General features: G+C 46.2%; 1 protein-coding gene across 1 annotated transcript in view; it reads right to left on the bottom strand.

The window, feature by feature from the left end:
* Window positions 1-20,271, bottom strand: part of LOC144767660 (lens fiber membrane intrinsic protein-like) — a 222,620-nt gene that overhangs the window by 62,822 nt on the left and 139,527 nt on the right. The gene's annotated exons all lie outside the window — the stretch shown is intronic.

Here is a 20,271-nt window from a genome sequence, read left to right as displayed (position 1 = left end):
CACAGTACTTATAAATATGCAATTCACAAGAATGACCTTAAAAATGCAGTTTCTTGAACGCATCAGTCTTTGTGTCAGCAGACTCGTAAACAGTACCTTTACGTTATGGCCAATCATGTCAGTGCGGGCCAGTTGTGGCAACTGTTGTGGTTGCGGTGTGAATCGTAGCAGTGCGCCATGTGGTGCTCTCAATGCACGGTGCAGGCAGCGGCTCGATGACGGTCGTCCAGGGACGTCGGTGAGAGGAGGGCTGGGGTGAGGAGTGAGGGGATGCTAATGGCGGTGCTGACATGTAATGGTGCAGGCAACAGTGCCTGTTGCTGGTAGCTGGCATCGGTCGGTCCAGACTGCGTTGTGGGATGAGGCTGTGTGTCGTGAGACTTACGAGCAGTGCCACCAACCCAAGATGCAGTCACAGGTGTCAAAGTCAGCAGGCAATGATGTCGGTGAGATCAAGGCCGTGGAGTGCAGCAAGGCAGTGCAAAGTGCGGTGCCCACAAGTCACGGTTCAAGCAGCGGTTTGGTGGCAGTGGCAGTCGTCATCGTCAGTGAGACCAGGGTTACTGTGTGAGATGCAGCAGTGCTGACCCTAAGGACCTCAAGAACTTCGGACCTATCTCCCTGCTCCTGTTCCCGGCGAAGGTCATCGAAACGACCATCAACAGACAACTGACCCGCTACCTCGAGGAGAACAGCATCCTGGACCCGCCCCAGTCCAGGTTCCACAGCAACCACAGCACCGAAACTGCCCTCATCGGAGTGACCGATGACATCAGGGCCCTGCTGGAGATCGGCAAAAACCGCATCCCTCATCCTCCTGGACCTGTCAGCTGCCTTCAACACTGTCTTCCACCACACCATACGCACACGCCTCCACGACGCTCGGATCCAAGACAAGGTTCTGGACTGGACCATCTCCTTCCTCTCCGGCAGAACCCAGAGCGTCCGCCTCCCCCTTTCCTCTCCGAATCCACCGAGATCATCTGCGGCGTTCCCCAGGGCTCATCCCTCAGTCCAAGAGTGTTCAACATCTACATGGCCCCACTCACCCACGATGCCCGACTGCATGACTTCAACATCATCTCCTACGCCGATGACACCCAGCTGATCCTCTCCCTCACCATGGACCCCCTTACCGCCAAAACCAACCTCCACGAAGGAATGAAAGCCGTCGCCGAGTGGATAAAGAACAGCCGTCTGAAGCTAAACGCAGACAAGACAGAAGTCCTCATCCTCGGCTCCACCCCCTCGGCCTGGGACGACTCCTGGTGGCTGACCGCACTGGGAGCAGCACCAACACCCACCTACTACGCGCGCAACCTGGGGTTCATCGTCGACTCTACTCTCTCCATGACAAAACAGGTCAACACAGTCTCATCCTCTTGCTTCAACACCCTCTGCATGCCCGGCAAGATCTACAGGTGGAACCCCACCAAAACTAGAAGAACAGTCACCCAGGTCCTCGTCAGTAGCAGGCTGGACTATGGAAACACCCTCTATGCAGGATCCTCGGCCAAACTCCTGAAATGACTACAACGCATTTAGAACGCCTCTGCATGCCTGATCCTCGACATCCCTCGCCGCAGCCACATCACACCCCACTTGAGAAACCTGCACTGGCTCCCCATCAGCAGGAGGATCACCTTCAAACTCCTCACCCACGCACACAAGGCACTACACAACACCGGCAAAAACAACAGTTGAAGGACAGAATGCAGAGCAATGTCATACATTCACCCCAGTACAGAGATCTGGGTCTAAATCCATCGTTTTGTTGCTCACCACACCACCCCAGTTCAGACACGGCCATATGCAAATCAGCCTTGACCCTGTGCCTCATGGGAACAGTCCAGCCCAAACTGCTAAGTCATGTCTTCCCTGGAGCGGAATCAAGCATCCTAGGACCGGTTTCTGGCTATCAGCCGTCTTAAGCCAGGATAGCTTGACTCCAGTGGCGTGGAGAGCACAGGACCCACGTCTGAGCATACCCGTCCCACTCGGGGTGACAAATGCAAAAACAACAGTTGATGGACAGAATGCAGAACACTGTCATACATTCACCCCAGAACAGAGATCTGTTGTTTTTGCATTTGTCACACCGAGTGGGACAGGTATGCTCAGACGTGAGTCCCGTGCTCTCCATGTTACTGGAATCAAGCTATCCTGGCTGAAGACGGCTGATAGCCAGAAACCGGGCCTAGGATGCTTCATTCCGGTCCAGGGAAGACATGGCTTGGCAGTTCGGGCTGGACTGTTCCCATGAGGCACAGGGTCAAGACTGATTTGCATATGGCCATGTCTGAACTGGGGTGGTGTGGTGAGCAAAATAACGATGAATTAAACCCAGATCTGTGACTGGGGTGAATGTTTTGCCCTTGTGCAACATTCTGTCTATCAAATGTTGTTTTTGCATTTGTCACCCCAAGTGGGACGGGTATGCTCAGATGTGAGTCCCGTGCGTCCCATTCCACTGGAATCAAGCTATCCTGGCTGATGAGGGCTGAAAGCCAGAAACCGGTCCTAGGATGCTTGATTCCAGTCCAGGGAAGACATGGCTTGGCAGTTCCGGCTGGACTGTTCCCATGAGGCACAGGGTCAAGACTGATTTGCATATGGCCATGTCTGAACTGGGGTGGTTTGGTGAGCAAAATAACAATGGATTAAACCCAGATCTGTGACTGGGTGAATGTTTTGCCATTGTGCAACATTCCGTCCATCAATTGTTTTTGCCATTGTCACCCCGAGTGGGACAGGTATGCTCAGACATGAGTCCCATGCTCTCCATGCCACTGAAATCAAGCTATCCTGGCTGAAGACGGCTGATAGCCAGAAACCGGTCCTAGGATGCTTGATTCCAGTCCAGGGAAGACATGGCTTGGCAGTTCGGGCTGGACTGTTCCCATGAGGCACAGGGTCAAGACTGATTTGCATATGGCCATGTCTGAACAGGGATGGTGTGGTGAGAAAAATAACGATGGATTAAACCCAGATCTGTGACTGGGGGTGAATTTTTTGTCATTGTGCAACATTCCGTCCATCAATTGTTGTTTTTGCAGTACACAACACCGGACCAGCATACCTCAACAGACGACTCACCTTCTACACCACCAAACGCCAGCTCCACTCCGCCGACCTCGCTCTCGCATCCGTCTTCTGCATCCGAAGAGCAACCTCAGGGGGCAGATCGTTCTCCCACCTCGCCGCCAAGACCTGGAACACCTTCCAACGACAGACCCAGGACCTTCTAACCTTCAGAAAACTACTCAAGACCTGACTATGCAAGCAGTAGCAGCATCCCCCCCCCCAGCGCCTTGAGACCCCTACGGGTAAGTAGTGTGCTTTACAAATGTTGTGATTGATTGATTGATTGCCCTCTGCAATGCCTTCAGGACTCAGAACCAGCAACACAGTTGGTGATGGAGTCTGCTGCTTTCCCGCTCTGTGGCAACTGAAGCTCTGTTTAAAGCCCTTGGAGATACTCAGCAACAAGTTAAAAAAAGTTCAGAGTAGTTTTGTCACTGCCCAAGGCAGAAGCTGCAACTGCAGGCCAACCCAACAAAGCAACAACACAGCAAATGGGCAGTACTCCACCCGACAGCTCTTCTTCTTAGCAGGTTCCTTGATTCAAGCTAGTTCTAAAGTTCTGGGATTTGGGCCCCTACATTCATACTGCATTTCTCTTTGTTCTCTTGGGCAGAGAGTGTCTGTTCCCAGCCCAAACCAGTTCTGTCCCCTCTGGCCCAGCTTCCTGGAAGGAGGTGGAGACAGCATTGGCAGATAGGCCCATTCCAGTGCAAGGAAATCTCCCACTACTCTAAATGCGGCCCAGGTCTATTCAGCCCTTCCCAGCCCTGACCGATCATGGAAAAGCAGGAGACACCTGGACTCCCCCCCCCCCTCGTGACTGTCTGAAGAGAATGCACACCCCTAGCTCCTATCACGCCAAAGCCAGATACTCAATCCACTCTCTCAGCAGCGGCGCACAGAATGGCTAAGTAAGAAAATACCTAAAAGTGGTATTTTCAAACACAAAACATAAAACAAAACATAAATATCATCTAATAAAAGATGCATTTTTATATTCTGAGTTTAGGCATAATTAACCCTGCTTCTCTTTCTTGTTCCAATGAGAAGAAATGATTATAAGATGTTATAAGTAAACTCCCATTTTATCCTATGGGACACATAGCCTTTCCATAGTGAAAAACAAAATAGACTGTAATTCACTAACAGGACATGGTACACACACCAGTGCATGTCCTTCCTTTACTATACATGGCTTCCTGCCCACAGGGGTACCTTGGGCCTACCTTAGAAGTAACTTGAATGTAAGTAAAGGGAAGATTACGGCCTAGCAAGCGGGCGTACTTGCCAGGTCGACATGGCAGTTACAACCCAACATGCAGACACTGCAGTGGCAGGTCTGAGTACCCTTTTAGATGTCTGTTTGGGTGGATGGCACAACAGCAGCATTTGATTTACAGGCCCTGGCACCCTTGGTGAACTTTACTAGGAATTTACTAGTAAATCAAATATCCCACTCATGGAAACACCAATCCATATTACAATTTACAATAGGAGCACTTGCACTTTAACACTGAACAACAGTGAGAAAGTGCACAGAGACGCTAAACCAGCAAAAAACAGAGTCAAAACCAGGAGGTCAGAAAGCAAAAAGACTGGGGAAACACCCCAAAAGATGCCAGGTCTAACACATGTCCCCTCCAGCTGAAAGTAGGGAGAACTGCTCCACCTCCTTGGAGTTCTCTTCACTAAGGTGGAAGAACTCGGACAGACCATCAGCCTTGGCATCTTCTGTGCCAGGGTGGTGTCCACCATTAATGTCCATTCCCGTTAGGAATATGGACCACATTAACAGTTTTGGGTTCTCAACCCTCATCTGCATTAACCATCTGAGGGGTCTGTGTTCTGTCTGAACTCGGAAGTGAGTCCGAAACAGATGGGGTCATAGCTTCTTCAGTGCCCAGACCACAGCAAACGCTTCCCTTTCTATGGCACTCCACCTCTATTCCCTGGTAAGTAGTCTTGCACTAAGGAAGACTACAGGCTGGTCTAGGCCCTCATCGTTCAGTTGTGAGTGCTATGTTCTCACTCCATGCTGTGAAGCGTCAGTCTTCAATACTAATTCCTAGGATAATAAAGGTGCCTTTAGCACGGGCGCCATGGACATGGCTGCCTTCAGGGCATCAAAAGCTTTCTGCCAGGCATCAGTCAAGATTACCTTCCTGGGCTGCTTCCTGGAAGTCAGCCCTTGACAAATCTCCTTTAATAACCTGTGGGATCTAAAAAGCTCCCTGTCTGGGTCTTGGGGGGCTCCTAAGCCAGAATGGTGTTAATCTTAGACTGTAGGGGTGCCACCTGGCCACTTCCTACCTGGTGCCCTAAGTACACCACAGAGCCCTGCTTGATCTGGGACTTACTGGCTATGACCATGATGCATGCCCTCTGCAGAGCCTTCAACACTTCCCAGAGGTGCTGCAAGTGTTCTTCCCAGTTGTAACGGAACACTGTAATGTCGTTGAGGTAGGCAGCACTCCGGCTCAGCCAACACCTGGTTGACCAACCTCTGAAAGGTGGCAAAAGGGGCCAAAGGGCATGACCCACAACTGGAAGCGTCCCCCTGGGCTTGCGAATGCTGACCTGTCCTTGGCCCCCTCGGTTAGGTCAATCTGCCAGTACCCAAATGTCAAATCAAACGTGCTGGGGAACTTGGCAGCCACCAACCGATCGATGAGCTCATCAGCCTGGGGATGGGGTGCACCTCGGTCCCGGTGACGACATTGAGCCCACGGTATTCCACACAGAACAGCAGTTCAGGAGTAGCACCGAGTTCAGCAGCCTTTGAGACCAAGACCTCTGCACTGACCCAAGGACTGTTGGAGGGCTCAATCATCCCTAACGCCAACATCTTATAGACCGCCTCCTTGATACTGGTTTTGACCCAGTCAGTCAACCTGTAAATTTTTTGTTTCACAGGGGGGCTGTCACCAGTGACAACATCATGGGTGTACCAGTGAGTAACACCTGGGGTCAGGGAGAACAACGTGGCAAACTACCCCAACAATTGGTGATAGTCGCTCTGGTGCTCTGGGGTCAGGGGAGAGGATCACACCTTCCACTGACCCATCGTGCTCCTTGGCAGACAGGAGGTCAGGAAGATGTTCACTCTTCTCTTCCACCCCATCATCTGTTGCAAAGAGCATGCTCACTTCAGACCTTTCATAGTGAGGCTTGTGGCGGTTCACATGGAGGACACTCAAAGGGTTCCTGAGAGTCTGCAAATTCACCCGAAAGGTGACATGACTTTTACGCTCCACCACCTAAAAAGGCCTAGTCCACTTGTCCTGCAAGGCAGAAGTTTCAAATGGGGTCATGACCCACACTTTCTGGCCGGGCTGAATCTCTACCAGAGTGGCATTCTGGTCATACCAGCATTTCATCTCCTCCTGGCTTGCTTCCAGGTTTACCTGAGCGAGTTTCCTGAAGCGGGAAGTTTGGTTCCTGAAGGCCAGCATGTAACTAAATACATCCTGGGGAGTTTTCCTGGAAGCTATCTACCAGCCTTTCTTGACCAAACTGAGAGGTCCTCTCACATGCTCAAAGGGACGGAACCCTAAGGACTTCTGTGGTACCTCCCTGTAAGCAAAGAGAAGGCATAGCAAGAGGACAGTCTACTTACACCTCATGGGTTTGTTAAGAACCTTGATTATGCCCTTCAAGGTTTGGTTGAATCTCTCCACCAAACCATTACTTTATGGGTGGTAAGGAGTGGTGAACTTGTAGGTCACACTGCACTCCTCTCACAGGGATGTCATATACTTAGATATGATATTGGTCCTGCAGTCAGATACCTCCTCTCTGGGGAAGCCTACATGGGAAAGATCTCCATCAAAGCCTGGCCCACCACTGGCGTCGTCGTTGTCCTGAGAGGGATAGCCTCTGGGTACCGAGTGGCATGGTCCACCAACACCAGGATGTACCTGTTGCCCATGGCTGTCTTGGGGTCCAGTGGCCCCACAATGTCAAGCCCAACCATTTTAAAATGGGCTCCTACAACCGGAAAAGGTTAGAGAGGGGCTTTATACTTTCCCCCACTCTTACCACTTACCTGGCAAGTTCGGCAGGATCTGCAATGTCAATCTGACTGCCTTTGCATTAGGAGCCAAAGGAGGTGGGTGACAAGCCTGTTAAAAGTCTAGTCCTGCCCCAAATGTCCCGCCAAAGTCATGTCATGAGCCAAACCCAGTAGGAAGGTCCTGAAGGGCAGGGGTACCACCAGCACACTGGTTGACCCAGGCTCAACAACCTTAGGCTCCCTGTATGAGAGACCATTCTCCCAGTAGATCCAGTGTGATCCAGACTGATCACTAGCTCCCTGGTTTGCAGCCTGCTGCCACAAACCCTCCAGAGAAGGACATTCTTTCTGCTCCCTCAGAATTCTTCCCTGGTAGGACCACCACCTCGCTTCCAATGAGTCAACTCAGAAAAGTCCCCCTGTTCAGCTACCTTCTCCCCTGTAGGTACCGGGCATCCTTCTCGAAGTCAGCCTCCTCCCAGACCACAGGAACCTCAGGGGCGGGTTTCCCATGCCCCCTGCCCTTTCTCTTGGAAGGAACCTGGGTTACTGTTTCAGGCTCCAGGCTCGTCTGATCACTTTTTCCATTTGCCATAGACTGAGTTGTCATGCATGCCCACTCTAGCAACCCAAGCATCTCTAAGGGAGACCTGAGCTCTACATCCTTCCAGAAAGGCTGCTCCAGGTTGTCACCTAGCAGACAATCTACAGGCTTGGTAGGGCTCACAACAACCATCAAGGAATATGAGATCCCTCCCATTCAAACTGAACCTGTACCACCATACACTGGCACTTTGAGTTGTCCACAGCAACTAATTGGTGGAATGCCCCAGGGACTACATGCTCCTCAGAGAGCAGGTGACACCGAACTGAGGTCACACTGGCTCCAGTACCTCTGAGAGCCTCTACCCTTCTCCCATTGATGGTCACACAGGCACTGTATTTTTTTTGTTAGCAGGCATCTGGTTTCCTGGGACCATCTCACTATCCCCAAGTGAGACGAGGGTCATTTCTGTGGGATCCCCACCCTCATGTGGGTCCCCTCCCCCCAAGCGCTACACTAGCCAACACATTTGCTGTGCCAATGGTAGGTGGCTGTGCCTTTTTAGGGCTCTTGGGATCCCCCTTCAAGTGACCCATCTGTTCCCCGGCATAGCACTTGCGGGGACATATCTCTGCAGGCTTCCCTGAAGAGACCCCTGGGTTCTCATCTCCTGGGGGATGGGAACATTTACCAAGGGACCCTTTAGAGACCCTTGTCTCCCCCACTCTTTTGCTGGGCATCCTGCCCACCTTTGGCTGAGTCTCCCCCAGAGCTTGGTACTCACCCAGGGTCCGCCTCCATAGCAATCTTCCTAGGGTCAGTCAGCTTACTATCAACCAAGTGCTGGCTCAGATCTGCAAAACATAGATTAGACATGTTCTCGCATGCAATCAAATTGTAGAGCCCCTGAACATTGGTCACATTACTGCTCTTCACCCAGCCATCCAGTTACCTGCAAAAAGAATTCACACACTCCAACCAAGTGAGGAGGGCTTCCTCCATGTCAGCATAGGTGAGGTGCTGCCCCTTACCCAAAGCTAATAAACTGTCCCTCCCTTCTTCTGGAAAAAGATGCCACAATCCTGCTCCCCAATTCCTTTCAGGGACCCTATTCATTTGAATAGATGACTAATAAACCTGAAACCACCTTTGTATGTCATCCCCCTTCTTGAACTATTTGCCTACATTCTTGGGGATTCTATCTGCACTGAAGATTTGCTGCCACCATCTGTGCTGGAACTACTTCTTGGCTCCAGCTCATTAATATCATGCTCATGATCCAAGATCATCTTCGTTTCCTCCATGGCTATCTTTTTGTCTTCCCTTTTATTCTCCAACCCGAGTTTTTCTAATTCAAACTTCCTTGCCTCCCGCCTGTCATCAAGCTCCTCTGGGGTCAAGCCACTGCCACCTGGCCTGGAGGCTTCCCCCCTTCCTTACAGCACATCCACCCAACCCTAAGAATAGGCTACTTGGCATCCACGCAGAGATCTCCAGATTGCCCACTGGCATGTCTGACTGCCACCCAGGCCCTCAGTGCCTTTTGTAGCTCCTCCTTCCTGGCGAGGCCTCTGTCTTGGACTTTTAGGTTTTTACAAATAGCCTTCAACTTCTTGACATTGTAGGTTTCCCATCTTTCCTCCTCAAAGGCCACTTCTAGGGATGCAATTGATCATGTTGCTGTACCAGGCTTGATGCAATAGCAAGTTCAAGTTCCCAACAACTAGCAAGATCAAACATAGACCAAAAAGAAAAAAGAAACAGTAAGTGGTACGTAATGGTCTGTGATATGGTAGTAGTGTACACCAATCACTTTTTTATGTCAAGTGCAAACGCAAGTCCTATCCTCACCGGTGACAATCAGTGTTAGAAATGGGAGTCTCTAGTTGGCAATGGTTCGCACCTTTGTCCAAGTAGGGACCATTCCTTCTTGTCAGGGTAAAGCGGATACACTACTGAAATAACCCCTGCTCCCTTGGCACAAGCAGTCAGGCTTATCTCAGAGGCAGTGTGTCAGTTACACAGTGAAAACACTACAAAAGAACACCACACCAGTTTAGAAAAATATCCAATACTTTATATATTCAAAAAATACCAAAATGATAAGAATTCAACATACAGTACTTAAAAATATGCAATTCGCAAGAATAACCTTAAACATGCAGTCTCTTGAAGTCAGTAGCTCTATCCACTACTATGGTGCTAAAAACAACAGAATCCAACAGTTCCGTCTGACCGCACCAGTCGTGGTGTTGGCAGACTCAGAAACAGTACCTTTTTGTTGTGGCCGATCACGTTGATGCGGGCCAGTTCTGGCAACTGTCGCAGTTGCGGTGTGAATGTTAGCGGTGCGGCTTGCAGGGCCCTCAAGGCGCTGTACAGACAGCGGCTCGGTGACAGTCATCCAGCGGTGTCGGTGAGACCAGAGCTGAAGTGCGTAATGAGGCAATGCTTGTGGCGGTGCTTACAGGTCACAGTACAGGCAACAGTGCTGGTTGCTGGGAGCTTTCATCGGTCAACCCGGACTGCAATGTGAGACGAGACGGTGCATCCTGAGACTTACGAGTGGTGCCTCCACACCACAGTTTGGTCACGGGTGTCAAACTCAGCGGGTAGCGACGTCGTTGGTGAGGCCAGGCCGGTGGATTAAAGCAAGGCGGTGCGGAGTGCAGTGCCTACAGGTCACAGTGCAAGCGAGGGCTCGGTGGCTGTGGTCGTTGTCATCGGTGAGACCCGAGTTGCATTGTGAGATGCAGTGTTGCCCTCTGTAGTGTCTTCAGGGCAGGGAGCCTTTCTCCCTCTATGGCAACTGAAACCACGGTTCCAAAGGCAGTACTCAGAGGTGGTTGAAGTATTTGCTGTTCCCGAGACCTCGTGAATAAGAAGCAAGCTCTATTTCAAGCCCTTGGAGATACTCAGCAACAAGTAAAAGAAAGTTTAGTGCAGTCCTTTTACTGCCCAAGGCAGAAGCAGCAACTGCAGGCCAACCCAGCAACACAGGAACGGAGCAGTACTCCTCCTGGCAGCTCTTCCAGCTCTTCTTCTTGGCAGGTTTGTTGAACCAACAGAGGTCTACATTTCTGGGGGTTTGGGCCCCAATATTTTTACTGCATTTCTCAGTTAAGTTTAGTTCAATAACTTTATTTTGATAACAAGTCATGTAAGTTTGCTTACAATATACTAATGATACTAGAGTGATACAATAAAGCGCAAGTCTTAATCCGAAGCCTGGTAAAGACAAAGAAATCTACAACAATAATATGGCAAATTCTGCCATTTCTACATTCTCTCTTAGCAATATTATTTATCCGTAAAGTTTATGCATCAACATAGTAAAAGCCAAAAAACTAGATGACAACACTATTCGGTTGGGGGCCATCGATAAAGTGTGCAGTTGTGCAATAAAATTATTTACAGTTACATAATATCAGTAATTGTTAATGTTAGCTTTATATTATATTTACATTATAAAAAGCGAGAATAATAGATACAATGTAAAAACGATAAAACCATGGTAAAATGCATCAGTGTACAGGGCTCATCAGATGCAATAAAACATGGTAAAAAAAAGTAAAAACATTGAAATTTAGAGGATACAGAATACATCTTGTACAGCCACAAATTACACTTTCTTTAAATGTGCAGTAAACTAAAACCTGAGTAATGTGGTTGAGGCTTCACATGATATTCACCCTTTGAACCCTGCCTCTTATACCCCACATTTGGCCCAAAAATTAGTTGTCATCTGACTTCAAGATCCTCAGTGCGATTCTATAGTTATCAGTTCCCAGTAGCTTGCAGATTGGAGTAAGCCAATTTTTCCTCAGCATCACGTATGATGGGCTGGCAAACATTACATGGGCTAGGGTCTCTTGATAATTTTTACAGCCAGGGCAGCTAAGGGCAACCTCATTCATACAATTCCAATTGCTAATAATCATTCAGGGGCAAGGTACTAAACCTGAACTGGATATACAATATTTTATCCCCTAGGTGTTCTATGAAATTAAGGTAGCAGTCCAGAGAACGATCTAATTTATGATCTATGAAATCTAAAGTGAGCTTCCCCAAAGCCCTGTGTTACCCACCCCCAGCAGGCAATCTTCACATCACATTTCCGGGGAAGCAAAGTGGAATCGTTAGCCCCCCATAAGTCACCCAATAGCTGTAAGCAAGTTCTTAACACCTCTCAGCCCGCTGATTTTATTGGCTGTATTCCTGCGTTTTAGGTCCTCCAGCGCACGTGCATATCACAGAACTTTGGGGGTCATCTTCACCCACAGCCAAAACAGCAAGGGCCACAATCTTGCTTGGAGACAAGGGAATGTCTGCTCATGTCTAACATAAGTGGAAGAAGAGAAGTACTCTTGCGTTGTATCCCGAGGCTTCTTAAAAATTTATGATCAAGACTACTAAGCTTCTCTACTGCATTTCTCTTTGGGCAGAGAGTATCTGTGCCCACTACCAGGACATGGTACACACATCAATTCATGTCCCACCTTTACTATACATGGCATCCTGTCCACAAGGGTACCTTGGGCCTATCTTAGGGGTTACTTACATGTATGAAAAGGGAAGATTAGGGCATGGCAAGTGGGTGCACTTGCCAGGTTGACATGGTAGTTACAAACTGCATGTAGACACTGCAGTGGGAGGTCTGAGAACCCTTTTACATGGCTGCTTGTTTGGATGGCACAACCAGTGCTGCAGGCCCACTAGCAGTATTTGATGTACAGGCCCTGGCACCCTCCATACACTTTACTAGGGATTTACTAGTAAATCAAATATGCCAATCATGGAAACACCAATCCATAATACAATTTACAATAGGAGCACTTGCACTTTAACACTGAACACCAATGAGAAAGTGCACAGAGATACTAAACCAGAAAAAACATAGTCACAACAAAACCAGGAGGTCAGAAAGCAAAAAGACAGGGGGAACACGCCAATAATGTCAGGTCTAACAGGCCTTTTCGACACTTAGAAGTTGTCAGTAGTGCATTTTAACCTCTTGCCCAATCAGTTCTTCAGGCCATAAGTTTAATTTTATGCCCCAAGGAAGTTGTGGGCGAGTGGTTGAGTCCAAATAGGACTGACTGTGCCTTTTGGGGTGCATTGGATTTGGAGGTGTAAATATATGGGCAGTTTGGACTACCAGTCACCATTTTAGGTTTTAAAAGGTGGCTGGTAACATGGGCACTTAGGGAAAGAAGAATAAAAAGTTTTCCCACCCGCCCTCCCATAGCTAGTGGAGTACTGGGGACCAAACGAATGGACTTGACATACCGAAAGGGAGGTGAGGAATCAGGACTGGATTGTTGAGTCAGGTGCACATGTATTGAGTATTTATGTTGTAGCTTGAGGCAGGTGTTTAAAGGCATTAGAGGAAAAGTCTTTCAGGCGGTTTTGTAGTATGTCGAGGGTGGGCGAAAGAAACTGTTAAAAGGGGGAGAGTTATTTGATCTTGAGGATTCAGCAAGTTAAAGGTTTGCGAGTTGGTAGAGTCAAAATTGTTTGTGCTCAAAGTTATATTGTAAGTGCTGTATAGGAAAGATAGTCATACTCAAGGGGAAGTGTTGGGGGTACAGTTAAGGGAGGGGGTAGGAGAAGTCGATAGCTATTCCCTGTATAGCAGGGCTTTAGTTCTGAAAGGCATTTTGCCTAGTTTTATAGGTAATGTTTTGTTAATGTGCACCTGCCATAATAAATAAGCTTTTTCACACTAACAAGTTGTCAGTAATACATTTGTTGCCTCTGGCCCAATATGTGAAGTTGATAGACTAAAGCATTTTTGTTTGTTTATGTTTTAGTTTGTGAATACATAAAATATATTGGAAAGTAGGGATTGAAGGGAAATATGAGTGGTGAAAGTATGCTGGGCAAGAATACATTTGATCAACATTTGTTTTTTTTGCATTGGTTCTTGCTACAGTGGTTTTGACAGAGGTAGTCCTGTCTTCTAATAGAATACACCAAGTCAAGTCAAGTAAAATTTTGCTTTATTCGAGGTTCACTCATAAAAGCATATACAATCTCCAATATAATTCAATAAAAAAGTAGTTAAAAAAAATGTAATGTACAAGCAGGGGATTTAAAAACATAGTGACATTGCATCATAAAAATTACATATAAAATGCAGATACTCTTTTAATACATTATTTTACCAATTCGGTAATAGTTTACAAATATGACAGAATCAATGATCTAAAAACTTCTGTCTAACAATCCATGCCCATCCTAGATATTTAGCGGTAGCTATTGCTATAGGCTGTAAAGTGCTAGTGCATATAATTCTTAAGGCTACAGTAATACTAGTGGTACCTAAGGACTTACACAATGGAGTTAACCAAATGCGTCTTGGTTCTACATAGGCCGAACAAGCAAATAAAAAATGGCCAGTTGTTTCCTTATGTGCTCCACAAGCAGGACAATTGCTAGTGGACGAACCACGCCACCTGCCTGTCAAAGATCTAAGGGGTAGGGCACCTGCTCTGAGTTGAAAGAGGAGCTTCCTATCCCTTGGTATAGTTATGGCATCCCAATAAAGTTCTAGACTGGGGTTGGCCTTTGCTTCTAGAAAACCTCCAGCCATAGTCGAGGAGCTAGTGCCACTCCAATTTCGATGGGCCACCTTCTCCCAATAGATGTCCTTTAGGACTTTTTTTGATGGGAATAAAGCTGTCTCTGGATGTTCCCATAGCATTTGGAGACCTAGACCACCCAGCGCTTTTCTAAGTTCATTCATTCAACTAACTTTGTGGAAGACATCAGTTTTAATAATGTCTAGAAATCCTTCCGCATAGTGTTAAAGTTCAGGTGTAGTCCAGAGCCTATGCCAATATAAAATTGGACGAAGCCTAGCTGAGTCTACAAGACTCACGACCAGAATACACCGATGTGATGCAGGGTGCAATGTGGATTTGTATTGAGAGTACACCTCCAAACTGGGAAAATGACTGCACGCAGAAAAGTGCAAGACATTTTCCAGGAATGTCCCTGAAATACTGTGACCGGTGCAGCTTTACAGACATACTTGGAAAAGTTTGGGAATAGGCAAATGTTGTAAGCATATATGTGCATTGGTATACGTGTAGGGGTGTAAATGTACCACTTTTGTGAATCTGGCCCACTGCATTTGGTCCATCAGCACAACTGTCAAATTGACCAATGAATGCTATTGCCATGGAAGGTGAGTTGCTTCTTATTAACATCTCACTGGTAGGAAAGCATTTAATGGATTTCACTGGCAACTTGCCTTGTTTACAACAAACACTCAATGCAGAAAAATAAAGGACTGTGCATTGCATTTTTTTTGTAGTGATAATAAAAATAAGATCTTTATTGCTTGATTAATGAAAATCATTGCAATTAAAACATCTTTACAATCACACAATATTTAAAAAACTGTACCACAGAAATGATAAAATCTATCAAACATGGGCTAGGTCATGCAATAAATAGTGATTCCATTGTGAGAATATATTATAAAATGCATCAATAATTACTATTACAGGATATGGCTGTTATTACATATTAAAGTGCCGACGTGCACTAAATAGTAATTCCATTGTGCAAAGATGATTATAAAGTGCATCAATAATTACTATAACAGAACAACTTCAGTTATTACATTTCTATTTATTACCCTAGCGGCGTGAACACTGTGGGGTCTATTGGGATGGCAGATAGATGGTAACCGCCAGTCCGACGGCAGACGGCCGCCGGCGATCACAACCCGGAAAACCGCCGGTCCCATTAGAATGGCGGTGATGACCGCGGCAGTGAGATTTTCTGCCTGCCACTTTTGCGCCGGTCGCAGTCCGCACGCCTGCCTGGCAGGCGGAACTGGACCGCTACAATGGTGCCAGTGCAGGCCAGGCTCCGCCGGCTTGATTATGATGTCAGCGGTAGCCAGCCTATCTGCGGCGGTGGAACCGCCATGGAAAGGCATGCGCAGAATGTCTCCGGGGGCCCATTGCAGGCCCCCAATGTGTTGGGGGGGGTTGTGGGCGCACTGGGGGCGTGCCCATGGTACCCCCTCCAGGTCCCTGTACCAGGTGGCAGGCACTGTGCAATGCCTGCCACGCCATGCAGGGATATGCAGGACATGCTCCGATTAACATCGCGGCGGTGCTACTGGCAGCAGCAACTGCCGCAATGTTAAAGGCCGCGATCGCACCGCTGCAGTCGGATTTCAACTGTGGAGCATAAAAATTAGACCCGCGGTTATGCCGTGGTCCTTGTGGGCGGTCTTTTCCCGCTACCAAGGTGGTCGGGGTGATTTTCTGACCTTTATCCTAATAGACCCCTAAGTTCAACAAAATATCAAACAGTGCAAAATTCTGTTAAGTTCAAGGGATATAAATATAATACATCTAAAACTGACTATACTAAACATTTTTCGGCTGCATATAAAAATGTTATCAAATGGCATAACAACATGATTGACTCGCCTGACAGGGACCTAACAAGTGCCTGGCAAGCTGATTTAATCCCTATCTTCAAAAATAGGGGTTTCAAGAAGAAGCGTCGAATTTCTAAGCAATTTAGGGCGCACAGATACTATATAAACTAAAGATTCTTGTGGCCATCCGCAAAGTCTACAGTTAGTATCCGGCCACGGCTGAATCCAAGGCAGTGTGCCCTGTTTTGTTAGATTTATTCCCATTTGTAATTTAAAAAATATTTTTTGTATTTTTGCTGAGAACTGTTATGAGTTAATCACATACCTTGAATGATTTTTCCCTGCTAATGCATTTTTCCATCTTAAGGGATTCAGTTTTGATTTGTTTTTTTTAGGATTAATTTATAATTGGGCATTTTCAATTCTTGAAGCGCTTTTTGCAGACCAATATTCCTTAGGCAAGTTAAAATATGAGATCTCCAATTAATAGCATAAGCAGGCCTATTTATTTTAGGTAATTACAAAAAACACAGTTGATGGACAGAATGTAGAACAATGTCATACATTCACCCCAGTACAAGGATCTGGGCCTAAATCCATCGTTTTTTTGCACTCCACAACACCCTGGGTTAGACACTGGCTATATGCAAATCACCTCTGACCCTTTGCCTCATGGGAAAAGTCCAGTCCGAACTACCAAGCCATGTCTTTCCCAGAACGGAATCAAGCATCCAAGGACCGGTTTCTGGCTATCAGCCTTCATTCAGCCTGGATAGCTTGACTCCAGTAGGTAAGCAATTGTTCCCTAAGGGATCAAAGGCAGAAGAAAACATAGAATGCATACATTTCAAACAAGCTCCTTCTGACACCAAGCACTGTCTTTGGAGACGAAACTCTATTCTTATCTCAGCTTGGCCTACTGACCCGGGGGTCCCAAAAGTTGATTTGAAGGCCTTGACTACCAGTGAATCTAGGAGCTTCACATCTTTCCCTCTGGTAATGGGTGAGCCATAAGATTGACAAATCAACAATTTTTTCAAAGATTTGAAAGCATGAATTAAAATCACAGTTTCTGCCCGTAGGTTTTTAAAATGGTATTTAATAGAGGTTCTATAATCGATCACCATCCCATAATATCTATATGTTTTAAAAACTTCAATTGGCCCTGCTCTGGCCCTCTATATATTAAACTTCTGTTTTGCAGGTCCAATTTTCATGATTTTAGTTTTTTTAACATTCAGTTCGAGGCCATTAATTTGTATGTAATCATGAAAAGCATCTATGAGTCTTTGTGGGCCAATAGGGGTGTGGCTCAGAAGGATAGTGTCATCAGCATATTTGAGGTAGCTAATTTGCACCTCTCCCAACCTTGTGGCGTGGGCATTAACAGAATCCAAGTGCTGAAGAAGATCTGATAAAAATATGTTAAAAAGGCAAGTGTCAAGAACACAACCTTGCTTTAGGTCAGTGGTTCCCAAACTTTTGACTCTTGAGGACCCCCATTGACTCACCACTGGAAGCCGGGGACCCCCAAGCAATTTTTAGGATTTAAATTTCAAACATTAAAACAGTAATTCGAAAAAAATTAACACACTTGTGCACACCAATTAAATAAACGAATTACTAATGATTTTAGGGGCTTATTTAGAAGCCCCTATCACCATGGGAACATCACTTTTTTGAGACGATTCCGTGGCGAAAGGGGCTTCGCTTTATTTACAAGGCAACGTTAAGCCACTTAACGTGGCTTAACGGTGCCTTGTAAATAAGACCCCCTTTCAGCGTAAATGGGAGGCGGTGCCAAAATTAATGCCAGGGAAGACCTGGTCTTAACTTGGCAAAACAAGGTGAAATACTTAAATTCTCCTCGTTTTTGCAAACGCCTTGGTGACCCTTCCTGCACATCAACAATCTTTAAAAAAAAAAAAAAGACATTTTGCAACTTCCATGTGTGCTGCATTAAGCACCACACATAGAAGTGACAAAACAAAATTTCAAGATTGTTTATGTGCACGAAGGGGGACCTTCCTGTACATAAACAATCTTCCTCTGTTAAGTATAGCGCCAGCGCAGAGGAAAGGCAGGGCTGCACCATATTCTTGTACATATGGTGCAACCCTGCGTTTCTGAAGTGGCGGAGTGTGTTGTTAAGACAAGGAGGCTAACAACACTCTCCGCCACTTCTGTTGTATTTTATATTGAAAGAATTTGCAAGAAAACGAAAAAGGTTAATGGGAAGGTTGGTGCTGTATCTACGCGACTAACTTTTTAATGGCAGTACAAGGCACCTGCTCCTGCCAGGGTCAGACTGGAAACCCAAAGCAGCCCTGGCAAATGATTTCAGTCCAGTCCCCATACGGTGCACACCAAGTGCAGTGAGTGAGCTTGATCACTACAAAGGGGGCTTAGGGAGACTCTCCCCCCTAAGAAATTTAGGAAACAATGGTGCAGTCTACGACACATTTATCATTATATATTGAATTGTATTACCTTTTAAAGAATAGTAAATGAAGAACTGACTATGCACCAGAATACGAAAATCTTTCTGGGGGTTCTTCAATGATTCCCCCACGATCACCCTCCAACAGTGCTTCTCATCTCTACATAGCCCCTCTGTCACGTGTATAGAAAATGTTACATAAGGCAAAGGGGACTACAACGTGTAGAACTCACATGTCATTCATACTGGTAGGCATTTTTAAAGAGTGCTTGGTCTGGAGAAGCACAATCTCAGGTTTCAGAACATAACACAGTGGTTAGCATTGACTTTTACAATAAAAATGTATTTCCACCCAAATAAACCTTTTTAGCAGCAGCAGGATAATGAAAGACTGGGAAAAACATAAATCACAAACTTGTACCTTGCAGTTTGCGAGCAGCTGTTTGACAGTTTATAGGTCACTGTGCTAGATTACGATTGTCACTTATGAACTGCACTTTAACAAAAGAATCTCTCTGACAAAAGCAGTAACCCACTGACCTATGCATATAAAGTACTGTTTTTAAAAATGCATGGCACACATTCTTTGCAGTAGGCATATTAACCCTCTGTGCTACATTAGATATGTCAAAGCTGCTACTGGATAAAACTCTCATCTCTCTCCAGCAGGGACATTAATCACTGGCGTTATCTTGACACTTTTATTGCTCTTTGAAAACTGCTAATTAAACAAGATAATTTACAGTGTTTTTAAAACTGCTGCCCGTGGACCCCCTGGGAATGTGACAGGGACCCCTGGGGGTCCGCGGACCGCAGTTTGGGAAACACTGCTTTAGGCCATTTAGGGCCCAATGTAGGTAATAGTGAAATACTGAATTCTAAATACCGAATTTTACCAATTCGGTATTTCGAAATCGGTATTTCAGATGTAGGTTAGAATTCAGTAAAAAATACAGAATCCTTAATATTCGTTATTAGCGAATCAGTAATTGAGATTCGGTAATAACGAATACCTACCCATTCATTCCTATGGGCTTGGAGGCCCATAGGAACGAATGTGAAGATATTCGGTATTTCCGGTTCGGTATTACTGAATCGATAATACCGGGAGGTATTTCAAGGATGCCAGGGTGTCCAAAGGACACCCTGTTGCACCCCTGAAATGTGGATGTGTGCACATGTGTCACACATGCATGCCCTAAGGGCATGGATGTGTGCCACATGGCACCTCAAAAAAAGCAAGAAAGTGCTTTTTTAAAGGAATTCGGTAATTACCACCAACTTGAAGTTGGTGGAAATTACCGATTCCTTAAGGCCCAAAAGCACTCTTTTATGTGCTTTCTACATTGCATTTGAGGAATCTGTATTACCGATTCCTTAAATGCAAGGCCAATAAGTAATCGGTATTAAGGAATCGGTATTTACCGACTCCTTATTAATGAATCCTTCCTTACATCACAAATGCCTAAATATCGATCAGCAACAGTGAAATTTACCGAATTTCACCATTACCGACCGGTATTTGGGCCACCTACATCGGGCCCTATCTGTACTGATTTTCCTTGATAAACAGCTACCATCACCCAGCCTGACTTGAACCCAGGTATCCGTATACAAAAAAGTAATAGCCTTTAACAGTTTCCCTAGAATAGCTCAGCCAACCAATTTTTTCCATAGCAAATTTCGAGGCACAAAATCAAAAGCTACCTTTAAATCTATAAAAGCAATATATAGATTTTGTTTTTTGAAAGCAGCCCACTCTGCAGGTAAAGTAACTGCCAACA

This window comes from Lissotriton helveticus, chromosome 7 (assembly GCF_964261635.1).
Source record: "Lissotriton helveticus chromosome 7, aLisHel1.1, whole genome shotgun sequence".
NCBI lineage: Eukaryota > Metazoa > Chordata > Amphibia > Caudata > Salamandridae > Lissotriton > Lissotriton helveticus.
Note: the sequence above shows the minus strand (reverse complement) of the source record. Positions and strands in the feature narration are given on the sequence as shown.